Source organism: Trichoplusia ni, chromosome 11 (assembly GCF_003590095.1).
Source record: "Trichoplusia ni isolate ovarian cell line Hi5 chromosome 11, tn1, whole genome shotgun sequence".
In the NCBI taxonomy this organism is placed as follows: domain Eukaryota; kingdom Metazoa; phylum Arthropoda; class Insecta; order Lepidoptera; family Noctuidae; genus Trichoplusia; species Trichoplusia ni.
The window spans coordinates 8,507,684-8,518,275 of NC_039488.1; the positions used below are offsets into that span (position 1 = coordinate 8,507,684).

The 10,592-nt window shown below is 34.5% G+C and overlaps 1 pseudogene; it reads right to left on the reverse strand.

Annotated features, from left to right (window-relative positions):
• Window positions 1–738: 738 nt before the first annotated feature.
• Window positions 739–3,813, reverse strand: LOC113498799 (annotated as a pseudogene).
• Window positions 3,814–10,592: the final 6,779 nt, after the last annotated feature.

Below are 10,592 nucleotides of genomic sequence, written 5' to 3' on the forward strand. Positions count from 1 at the left end.
TTTTTTTTTCACCAATAATTTGTCTTAACCTGTGTAGTGATGAGGTTCAAGAAAGAGATAGCAATACTAATCTCTCTGGCGTCATGTCTTTTTTTCTCTCAAAGAAACCGTCGTAGACTACAATTTGTAGTTCTTGGACATCATACGACGGACTTTGGCATAATTGTTGGTTGCGTAGAGAAATATTTCGCTTTCTTAGCTTGTTTTCTGACAAAAAGTCGAAAAGTCGTCCCAAAAGTATTGTAAAAAAATGTTATCGTTGATATTGTATAAAATTCGACTAAATTAGGTCACAAATACAAAACTACTACAAATACTCTAATTATATAGATTTTTGCTAATTGTTTTTAAAAATAACGTTTCGCTTAATGTTTAAAACAGTACGATAACAATGTGTTGTCTGTCAAATATAATTATTGTTTATCAAAATTTGTTTATATCAATTTCCTTCCCGTTTCCAACCTTCCTGTTCATCGTGAATATTAGGTATATGAACATATAATAATAATACTAGCCTTTAAACTAATACAATAAGAAAAAATAAGTTAAAATAATGCGAAAAAATTAATAAGAAAACTTTAAAAAAGGCAGAGTTTTGAACGTGGAATATAGACCATTACCTATATTAGGGGCCCAAAATAAGCCAGTCGGGAAAAAAAACAGTGAAAGAGACTTCGTAAAAGATGGCATTTGGTGCAGATCGTAGGTGTTATGTTGGTTAAAAAAAAAATGCGAAGGTTAATCTTATTCCTAAATATTTATTACGGCGCATAATATTTCATATTTTCTCGGATCCAGTTCAGATGCGCCGCGACACTGGTATAAACGCCGGGCAGGCCGGTACTGCACAGCTCATGCCGTAACTGCTGATGCCTTCTAGTTTACCACGAGAGCAGATTAGAGGACTACCCGAGTCTCCCTGTAATAAAAACGTGTTCGTAAAGAATATAAACTATGAAAAATGGTATTAGATGTCGGTGAAACGACCTTGAAGGTTATTCAAATTCAAATTTATTGTGCGCAACGTGTGGCGGGTTCGATCCCCACGTAGCAACACAAAAGCTATTGCGATATGAAAACCCCGAAACCATAACAAGTGCATGAATTTTAGGATTATTACATAAAACAAATATTTCAAATGAAATAGGTTAGGCCTAAGTCTATAAGTACCTAAACGCTCTATTTTAATTAAGTTAGCCCTGAACGAATATCCTATTTCTTTCTAAAAAGAGTACCCAAGTAAGTTCCACAAGGTGTTCCGTACATACGAGTGCGTAAACTAATGAAAACAAAACCCCATAAAGATTTGTTTGTAACGCCTTCGACCCTGAGATTCTGGCCAAGCTTTGAACTGACCTTTTTGTGGTTCACGAATTTGGGTCACAAAACTTAAAGTATCGTTGACTAACTTATCGATACCAAGCTACGCCGCCTACTTAGGAATTCATGTTAAGTAAATTTCGATTGATTCTAAACATGTGCAGCAACGTATAATATAATGAAACTAGACTATTACTTAGGGCACTTTATAAACTTACTTTACTTATTAAATTCCTTAGGTCTGTATTACAGTAGGCTACTCAAGTCCAGTTTGATCTTAAATCACCTGATCATGGTTTAAATATTGAATCTGCACTTGAGGGTCATTCTTATTTCAGAATATTATTCAAACTTCACTCAGCTGAATCGAGATTCAAATCGCGTCTCAAGAATATGTCTTGTCTATGAATCAGACAGTCTTCGTTTACAAATTTATCTTTCCCGAAATTCTGGTTCAACATTCGCAAAATAAGAATTTAGTTTCAAACCTAATTAATAAATATATTGTGATTTAAAGACGATTAAGCTTTCTAACTGTAGGTTTTATTTCAAAAACTTAATAAATTATTGTTAAATAACGTTGCGTGACGATAACGTTTAATAAATATCGTTAAATAAATTATCATAATAATCAAACTCTTCAAAAATATATATTATTTCTATTACAACACAATTATTTGCTTAACTCAATGGGAAATCTCTGCTCAAGCGCGGTGTCGACCACACTTGAGTAATCACAAATCAAATCTCTATTTGAGTAACTATCTAGAACTGAGTAATGATTTAGAATAAGATCTACACTCAGCTGAACTATGATCACCGAATCTATGCTTGAAACAGAGATTAGGACTTGAGTAGCCTCCTGTAATACGGACCTTAGTGCGGGAGAGTTTTTATTTAATTACATTAAAATAAATTTAAAGCCGTTTTCGTACGAAAGGATTTTTTTTGCCTGACAACCCGATCGTTTGCTTACCTACGTAGGTACTGTCTGCTTTTAAGGCTTGTATTCTCGCTAGTGACCCTGTGCATTTGGACGAGTGCGGATTTGATATAGATGCAGGATTTATACGGGTCGCATTTTTAAATAGTTATTATAGAAATCAGGCATATTTTAAAAAAGTAACCAAACCAAATCATTTTCCTATGTATTGCCAAGCAGTAATTTTTTTCTAATGTTCTTTTATTAAAAATAAAGCTGTAAAATGGTTTTATCTCTACGAATTGGAGGTGACTTGAGGTTTTTTTACTTGTTATGTGATGCTAATAGAAAAATTATGGCTAAACCAAATTACGTATCATATCATGTAGATTATTAACTATTTTTTGCAGATATAAATTCTCTGTAAGTGCCGACGAAAAGCTGTTTCATCTGCACGCTTTTTTCAAGCTTTTTACGAAAGAGGAGCCTTAAAGCCCAAACGCTTGCGCACTAATCTATCTCGCTCAATCTCTAAACTATTTAATTAAAATAGTTTCTGAGCAGTAAATAATATATGAACGTCGCTAAACGTTACCTGGCAGGCGTCGACGCCCTCGCCAACAGCGCATATCATCCCGCTGTCATAGTCAGGTGCGACGTACGGGCCCAGCTCCCGCCTGCATTCGTCCAATGACACTATTTCCAACTTGCCAGCCAGCAATTCCGTTGATGTTTCCTTTGTCTCGAGATCTTGGAAGCCGTAGCCATATATTGTACATTCACCTGAAATTAGCTGAGTTGTAATTGGGCTCAAATAAAGACGTTTTATATGTAGTTTAAATTTCTCAACTCTTTAGACGCCCGAAGTTTCCAGACACATTTTATTTAGCCACATATTTTTAGTAAAGTACTTATGCCATTCAATGGCATCGAGGCTAATCTTCAAAGATAATGTCGTTTTTACAAAATGATTTAGTAGATGTCTGGCTATAAAATATGACCCATTTGAAAGACAGTTCCAAAACAGTGTTTGGCAGGGAAATATAATGTGTATTTTACAAAGCTCTGTTTTGAGGCAGGTAAGTTGTTAGGCACCTATCTGTCTGACTGGTTACTCAGATCAATTACCTGAAAGTCCAAACGATGATTTTGGTAGTATTTGCTCTTTTAGCCAGCTCTTATCGCAAAGGTGCAGGGTGATCCGTAAGAGAGCTATATCATGTGCTTTCGTGACGCTGAAAGAAGAAATATTTAATTGTCTCCAAGCAGAATTTTGTATTTCGATTAAAGCCCTACACAACACATAAGTCTACGTAACACAAAAACCTTTTTTAATATCAGTAATTTTTTGTTTTATTTCAGCCAGAAAATACAAAAAGCTTGTGTAATAAACTGCAATTTGCCCGTAAAAGAATGTTAAAGAGTTTAATCATGTCGCAGGGTTCTTCACAAACATTTCAAGTCACAGCCCAGACCCAGGACAGCATTGGTGGATTGCCTAAAACTTTTATCCTATGGAAAGATCGAACTCGAGACACGTCGCGGCAGTGAGTTTGGGGTGGTGACTTCATCTAATTCTAAACGCCTTCTTACGGGTCAACTTTTCGTGCTTAATAATCTTTTTAACGGTGGCAGTTGGAAACTTCGCTCCCTCAGGAACGCAGTAGTTGTTCAGCTGCAGAACATATTGATCCTCATTCGATTGCACGCAGTGGGCGGCTGTCAGCGCGTAATATGGCGAGATTATAGTTCCCCCGCATAGGTGTTGACTGGGACGATGCATTTTGTAGAGAGACTGCACGTGGCTGTATTCCTGTCAGAAGAAAATACGGTCATGTTGAAGAACCACATTGAGAGTTAAGAGTCCGACCTTGCCTCATGCTTCCTTGGTTACGGTAAAGGGGAATGTAGAGATAAGACATTTTGAGAACGTCACAAAGCAAAAGAAAATTTGACAGTCGATATAGAAATACGTCAATTTATAACCGCGAAAGTTTATATGTATGGATGGATGTTTGTTAATCTTTCAAGCAAAAGCTACTGAACGGATTGGACGATGTTTGGCAGACAGATACTTTAACATATAAGATAGTTATTTATCCTGATTTTATGTTTCCGTGGTATCATTTTCGGTATGACTTATTTATTGATGACCATGATTTATTGTTTCTTCTATTTAAATCTAGGTAATCCTTGCTTTTGCCATTTTAATTAAGTTCTTAAAAGCATTAAATAAATATTCATTGAAAGGGTTTTGTTCCGTCATTTAGCATACAAGTTGTGTGTTGCGCAATAAATGGTCCGCCTGACCTTTACAATCCTCAGGGAAATCAGATTTCCGCAATATGGTGTTATCAGTCTACGGCAATGTAAATAATGTAAGTGGAAGGTGCCCTCGCAAAATAATTGGAGAAAAATGAAGGTAAAAACGGTGATCGATGGAGCTGCGAGCTATTTGATAATGAACTCGCCGTCTTATAAGCATTGTGAATTTACGATGAACAGCTTCTTGTTTCCGTCCTTTTGGCTGTTAATTGTCCCTGCTTTGTATGTTTTCTCTTGTAACCTACAGAGAAAACATGTTTGTAAGGTTATTTAAAATTTAATATTAGGTGAAGATTAAGGAGTGGTCTGAACTGGGGCGATTTAAATGTTCAAATTTTGCTTGTTATATACCTTAATCTATCTGTCTTTAATAGGTACCGATTTTTTTTTTAATAACACTGTTTAATTTGTTATTACTTAATTGGATGTCAAAGCTGAAGCAAGTTTAACGTCGTTTAAATGCCAATATTTAACTGCTAGTAGGTAAAACTACTACACAGTTAACACACGTAGACCCAGTGAAATACCTGAATGAGGCGCAACAAGTTACCAAACTATCTCATTCATATCTAATATTAGCCGTCCAGCGGACCTACAAGATTAGAGTATTATTTATACCTGACTTCACAAGAATAGTGCAACAGATAGATTTCACTATACTGCACATTTTGTAGCGACTGTCCAATACACATTACGTTACGTATACCTCACAGATTTATTTTTTAATTTTGTGCACAATTCCATCGTAAATACAATTCACGTGTCAATTCAAATTCAAATTTAATTATTTTCTCTGTACATTGAACTTTTTAGGGAAAATGATGGGTTATAGGTTATATACCCGTCATTGTAACTCCGTTAGCCAGGATAAACAATGAATCAAAAATATCACCAGAATATTCGGTGTAGGTAAACCAAGGAATCGATTGTCTATCTTGAAACTTGCAACGAAATCTACGTAACAGATCTCCGTGGTAACTATGTATACCGTAACTGTTCGTAAACTCACTTCTATAGGGAAGCCCCGAAAGTGTATTAATCATCTGCCTAGATGTATAACAATGATATCACTTTATCGAGGTTTTAGTCACGAAGCCGTCCTCGAAAAGATTTCAAAAGGCAATACTCAGACGATATCATTTTTTCAAATAAAGAACATTCAGTTTATGGTTTCATCATTCTCAAAACTACTGCTAGAAATGTGAAACTCTCCTTAATTCTTAGTCAGAAATATTTTACATATTATAATAAAATCGTAAGCTTTCTTGGTTACCACATAGATATTCATAAATTTCGGAAATTGATATTTTTCAGCATCCTTTTGACGTTTACTCTACTAAAAAAAATCCTTACGAAGGTGATACTTTTACGCTTTAACGGCTTTTTAAGGCGGATAATTAAACTCGCGTTGCCTGAACAGATACAGAGAATTAAAGGCTCATTTAGATAATACTATTTCAAGGGAGTTGCTGAGCATTAAAATGCCGGGTAATTTTGGACTGGCCAACACAACATACAAGGTAACGCGGCGTATTTCTTCCACAATCTTACCTACTTTAAAATATGATTAGTGTTAAATAAAGTGTTCAACGACAAAACACGATATTTCTCGCACCGTCTAAGAACGTCAACTTTAACACTCTTTTGACACAATATAAGTGGAATGCGTAAGTACGATAACCACAATCCTAGCACGTACGTCATAAATGTAATACATCGTGTCAGTAACATATCGCCGAAACGTGATACATTGACCTTTCTGATCCGCCGGCTAAAGGGTTGTGAATGTTGTATGGATCAAGATGGATAGAATATGCCTATATTTGTAAAGCTTTAAGTTTTAAGGTATAAAGAATAATGGAGAGAGCAAAACTTTTATTTATAATAATCGCATATATACATCCCACAGCTGAGCTAAATTCTCATCCTGTTTAGGAAGGTTTGAGCATTGATCGCCATGATTACTCACTGCGGGTTGGCGATTTTGGATTCCAATGTACCTGTAGAATCCAGGTGTCAACAGCCTGGATTTCATGTATTCATGCTTAGAACCGCGCAACCCCATCACGACACTGTTTTATTTGAGTTGTCCGAAATATTATAAATACCATTATATTCATAACAAATTGCTCATACTTTTCCCTCACACTGAAAAATATATATGTATACCATCGCTCACCATTGTTAAGTGTTAATATTTGTAAATAGAAATACTTAGCCGTAATTTAAGATTTTAAACATTCAGTCAATAGCTATGATAAATAAAAATAACATATCGCTAATATTACCGCATTCAACCACTTCAGCTCCAATCACTCGTTTTACCCTCCCACATTCAACTGAATAATCAACAATTATCCCAACTATTACAATAGCTAAGGCATTTCTACAGCCCATTCTGAATTCCACAGTTATCACTATCAGTCAAAACTAAACACTCCACATTTAACGCGGTTCACGAGTTAAGTATACGTAGTACTTACTTACGTTTAGCCATTAATGATGACAATAAAACTATTGTGGAAAGTCGTGACGAAATGTACTATGTCTTCAGTATGTAAACAGGTGTGAAAACAGCTGTTTAAGGCAAGAAAATATACTTTTTCTGTTTTCTAATTATTAACCTTATAAGCCTTAACCCTAATACGCATAGATGTTAAACTTAAAACTCTCCTTTATTAAGCAGAATTTATTTCAGTGCATTCAATTCAGTTGAAAAAGAAAATAAATAATTTAGCATCCTCTATGGCAAATAAATAATTTAGGCTTGTCATTTAAGAACGAGGAATAGAGAGGAATCATTTAGTTGGTCTTTCGCGATTCACTTCTCACTTCCAGCCACACTTGGGTCTAGGTCTACCGCTGTCTTTTAAAGTAGAGAGGTGTTCGTTGCAGTTGTGAAAGAGAAAAAGAGACACTCATTCATCGAATGCTCTATCTCATTTCTACAATTACAGAAAAGATTGACCGTCGCACTTCCTTAAATTTACCTAAAGCACACACACGGTTTCATTAATTTTGGACTATTCATTCCGAAATTATATAGGTAAGCAATAAATGATCGTCCTTGTCTTAGTTAATTTTCCACTGACATATTTGTTTACACATTTTGCAGATGGTATTGCTGCAAACAGATCTATAGTTTATACCATGACTGTTGATGTATTGCAAGGAAAACCTTTGTGTCTTAAACTAATTATGTTCTGAAATGCGTGCGAGTGCCGTATCATGCGGTATGGTTATTATAATTTACATACTAGTCTATCTACTATACTATAATATAAATACCTTAAATAATATATAGGTATAAATGGTATATTATTTTATGTTATATCAAAAATGTATTAAAAGCCACGGAAATTTGTCAGAGGTTTAGATAAGCATAAAACTCAACCTTATTTACAATTAATATACCGGCCAGGAACTAGTGAGATAAAGGGTAAACCCTATTCTTATGCAAAAAAAGTAATCGTGGGTATTTAGGTCTAGACATTCCCCCCATGAGCGCACTTGCGAGATAGCAATTTCATATTCCAATTTTAAAATCTAGTGACATTAGGAAGCGGCTAGTAAGTTTTTTTTTAAATTCAGCCATTAGAGATATATAGTTATGTGACTGATATTACTTTTTCTCATAAATATAACTCGATTTTCTTTTACACAATCGAATTTACGAGCACTATGCCTTGATCTCTTTCTAAGTGGATCAAATCGCTAAATAATTTAAGATCTAATAAATTTGATCCATCTAAAGAATTTTAAAACTGAAAAGAACATATTTCTTTTCAGTTATTAACAAAGAAATGGATTAATCTAATTCTTAAAGTTTTTTTACGTGAGTGTGACTGTACTTACTATATAACGGTTCAGTTTTATGTATTTTTGATAGAGTTGATTAATAGCTAATTATGCAAAATAAAGTTTATCGTTCAGGAACTTAATGTCTATAAATCTATTTGTGGTAGATCTGTATGAGTGATGGAAAATTTATTGAATGTTTATTTTAAACATTTATTTTTTGCATTCAGCCAGTAATGAGACTGAAATTATTTTTTCTATTGCTAATGCCTAGATTACTCTGGTTGCAATCAATTTATGAGCCCTATTCTGTGGTATGCTGTGAAAACCTTTTCGTATAAACCGTGTTTGGTCCAAGCACTTTTAGAAAAAGCTTTTGTAGATCATCATTTCGGGATTGCAATACCTACGTCACTCAGAGGTCATCATGTTCTCCTTAGCTATCCATACAATCTAATCGTAGATGTTAAAAAACAGTAAGTCCAGTCCTCGTTACGGTCATTCCAATTCTCCATTTAGGTACAATAAAATACGGGTCGGAAGTCGGGATGAAGATAATCGGAAACTTCCTGCACATTAAGGAAACATTAATTTAGTTGTCACATACTTGGCATTGCACGTATTTGCAGTTCGTTGTGTGAGGTGAGTAAGCGAGGAACTGAATAATGGATCAGATTTGTTCAAGTGTCGAGTTTTTTGAGTTCCTTTTTAGATGGATGAGCTACTTACTTACTTTAATTGTAATATACCTAATCCAAGTTCTACTTGCATAAAGTATAAATTTGCAAATATTTTCTCGCGATTCCGCCGCGGTTATACATAAAATAAATAACAGTTTAATATGAAGATGTTATTTATAAATTTTGTTAAAAGTTTCTTTTAGATTCAAAATTGCGGACTAATAGTTGGTGAAGATTACACTGACAAAGATCAAGATTTATCAGTTAATCTTACCCTAACGATGACGTCATACTAAGGATCTTCATCTGTTTACGGCAATACAAAATACCTATAATTATAAAACCTATCATAAAATTTAATTGTGTAATTTATTATCAAAAAATCTATTACGCAAGTTAGCCGACAAGGATCAAGATTGCACTATAATATTATCAATTAATCTTACCTGCTAATGACGTCATACATCATACGTTGGATCTTAATCGCCATGATAAAAATACCATAGTGGAACGATTAGACTAAGTAGGTACATATCTCTGTAGGTATTTATAAAATACCGCATAAGAAAAGATAAGATTTTAAAATTAATTATAAGACGAGTCTTCGTTAAAGTTGTTCAGATTCGATCGAACTCATGGCACATGCCATTTAAATTATTAGGTATCTGTTGTTTTTGCTAAAAAAAAACACATTCAGCAGTAGCTTCAACGTCAACAAAAATGCAGATAAAAAAACACAACCAAAATTTCCCTGGCTAAATTTGTAGAAGGCTAAAATACTTATATAAATATATACTTATATTTGAAAATACTTATATAAAAAAACACGAATTGCAAAAACAGCTTTGAATAAGACATTTAAATGTAACAATAGAAGGCAATAAAGTAGTGTTAAATACTGAGGGTAGCGGTCGTCGAAGGCCGCCCTAATGTTATTGTTATGTTCTTTATCAGCCTCTCCACGGACTACACGATACCAATTTTTCGCAAAATCCCTGTTGAATTTTGTACCAATTTTGTTTTCTGCTGAACTTACAATGTACATACACATTGTATACACACTGTATAGTGAACATGGTTTTAATAAAAGTTCAGTAAACAACAACATTGTTCTTAATACGTATTTTCACAACGCTGCTATCTACAAAAAAGCTTTAGTAAAGAATGAAAAGCCTTGATAAAAGGTGAATTACACTTTCGATGTAAAGAAGTCGGTTGCGGCCAACGTTGAGTCCTCGGTCGAACGTAGGTCACCCTTGACAAGTCATTACTCATTATGAGTCTACGAACTTTGAACACGTAACGGCCCGCATTCACCGATCGCTTACTGCCCGACATTTTTTAACTCGAACCGCCTTCACGAATCACGGAAATCTGGTTACAACATAAAAATAAAAACATGTTGTCACGAACGCACACAGTTCATGTGCGTCTGCTTAAAATCATATGCTATGTTAAGATAAAGTGCTACAAATTAGTCTGACTCGGCGTTGAGTGAGCTTAAAATAGTATTTCTATAATTATTTAGTGTTATTGTTGTGGGCTGC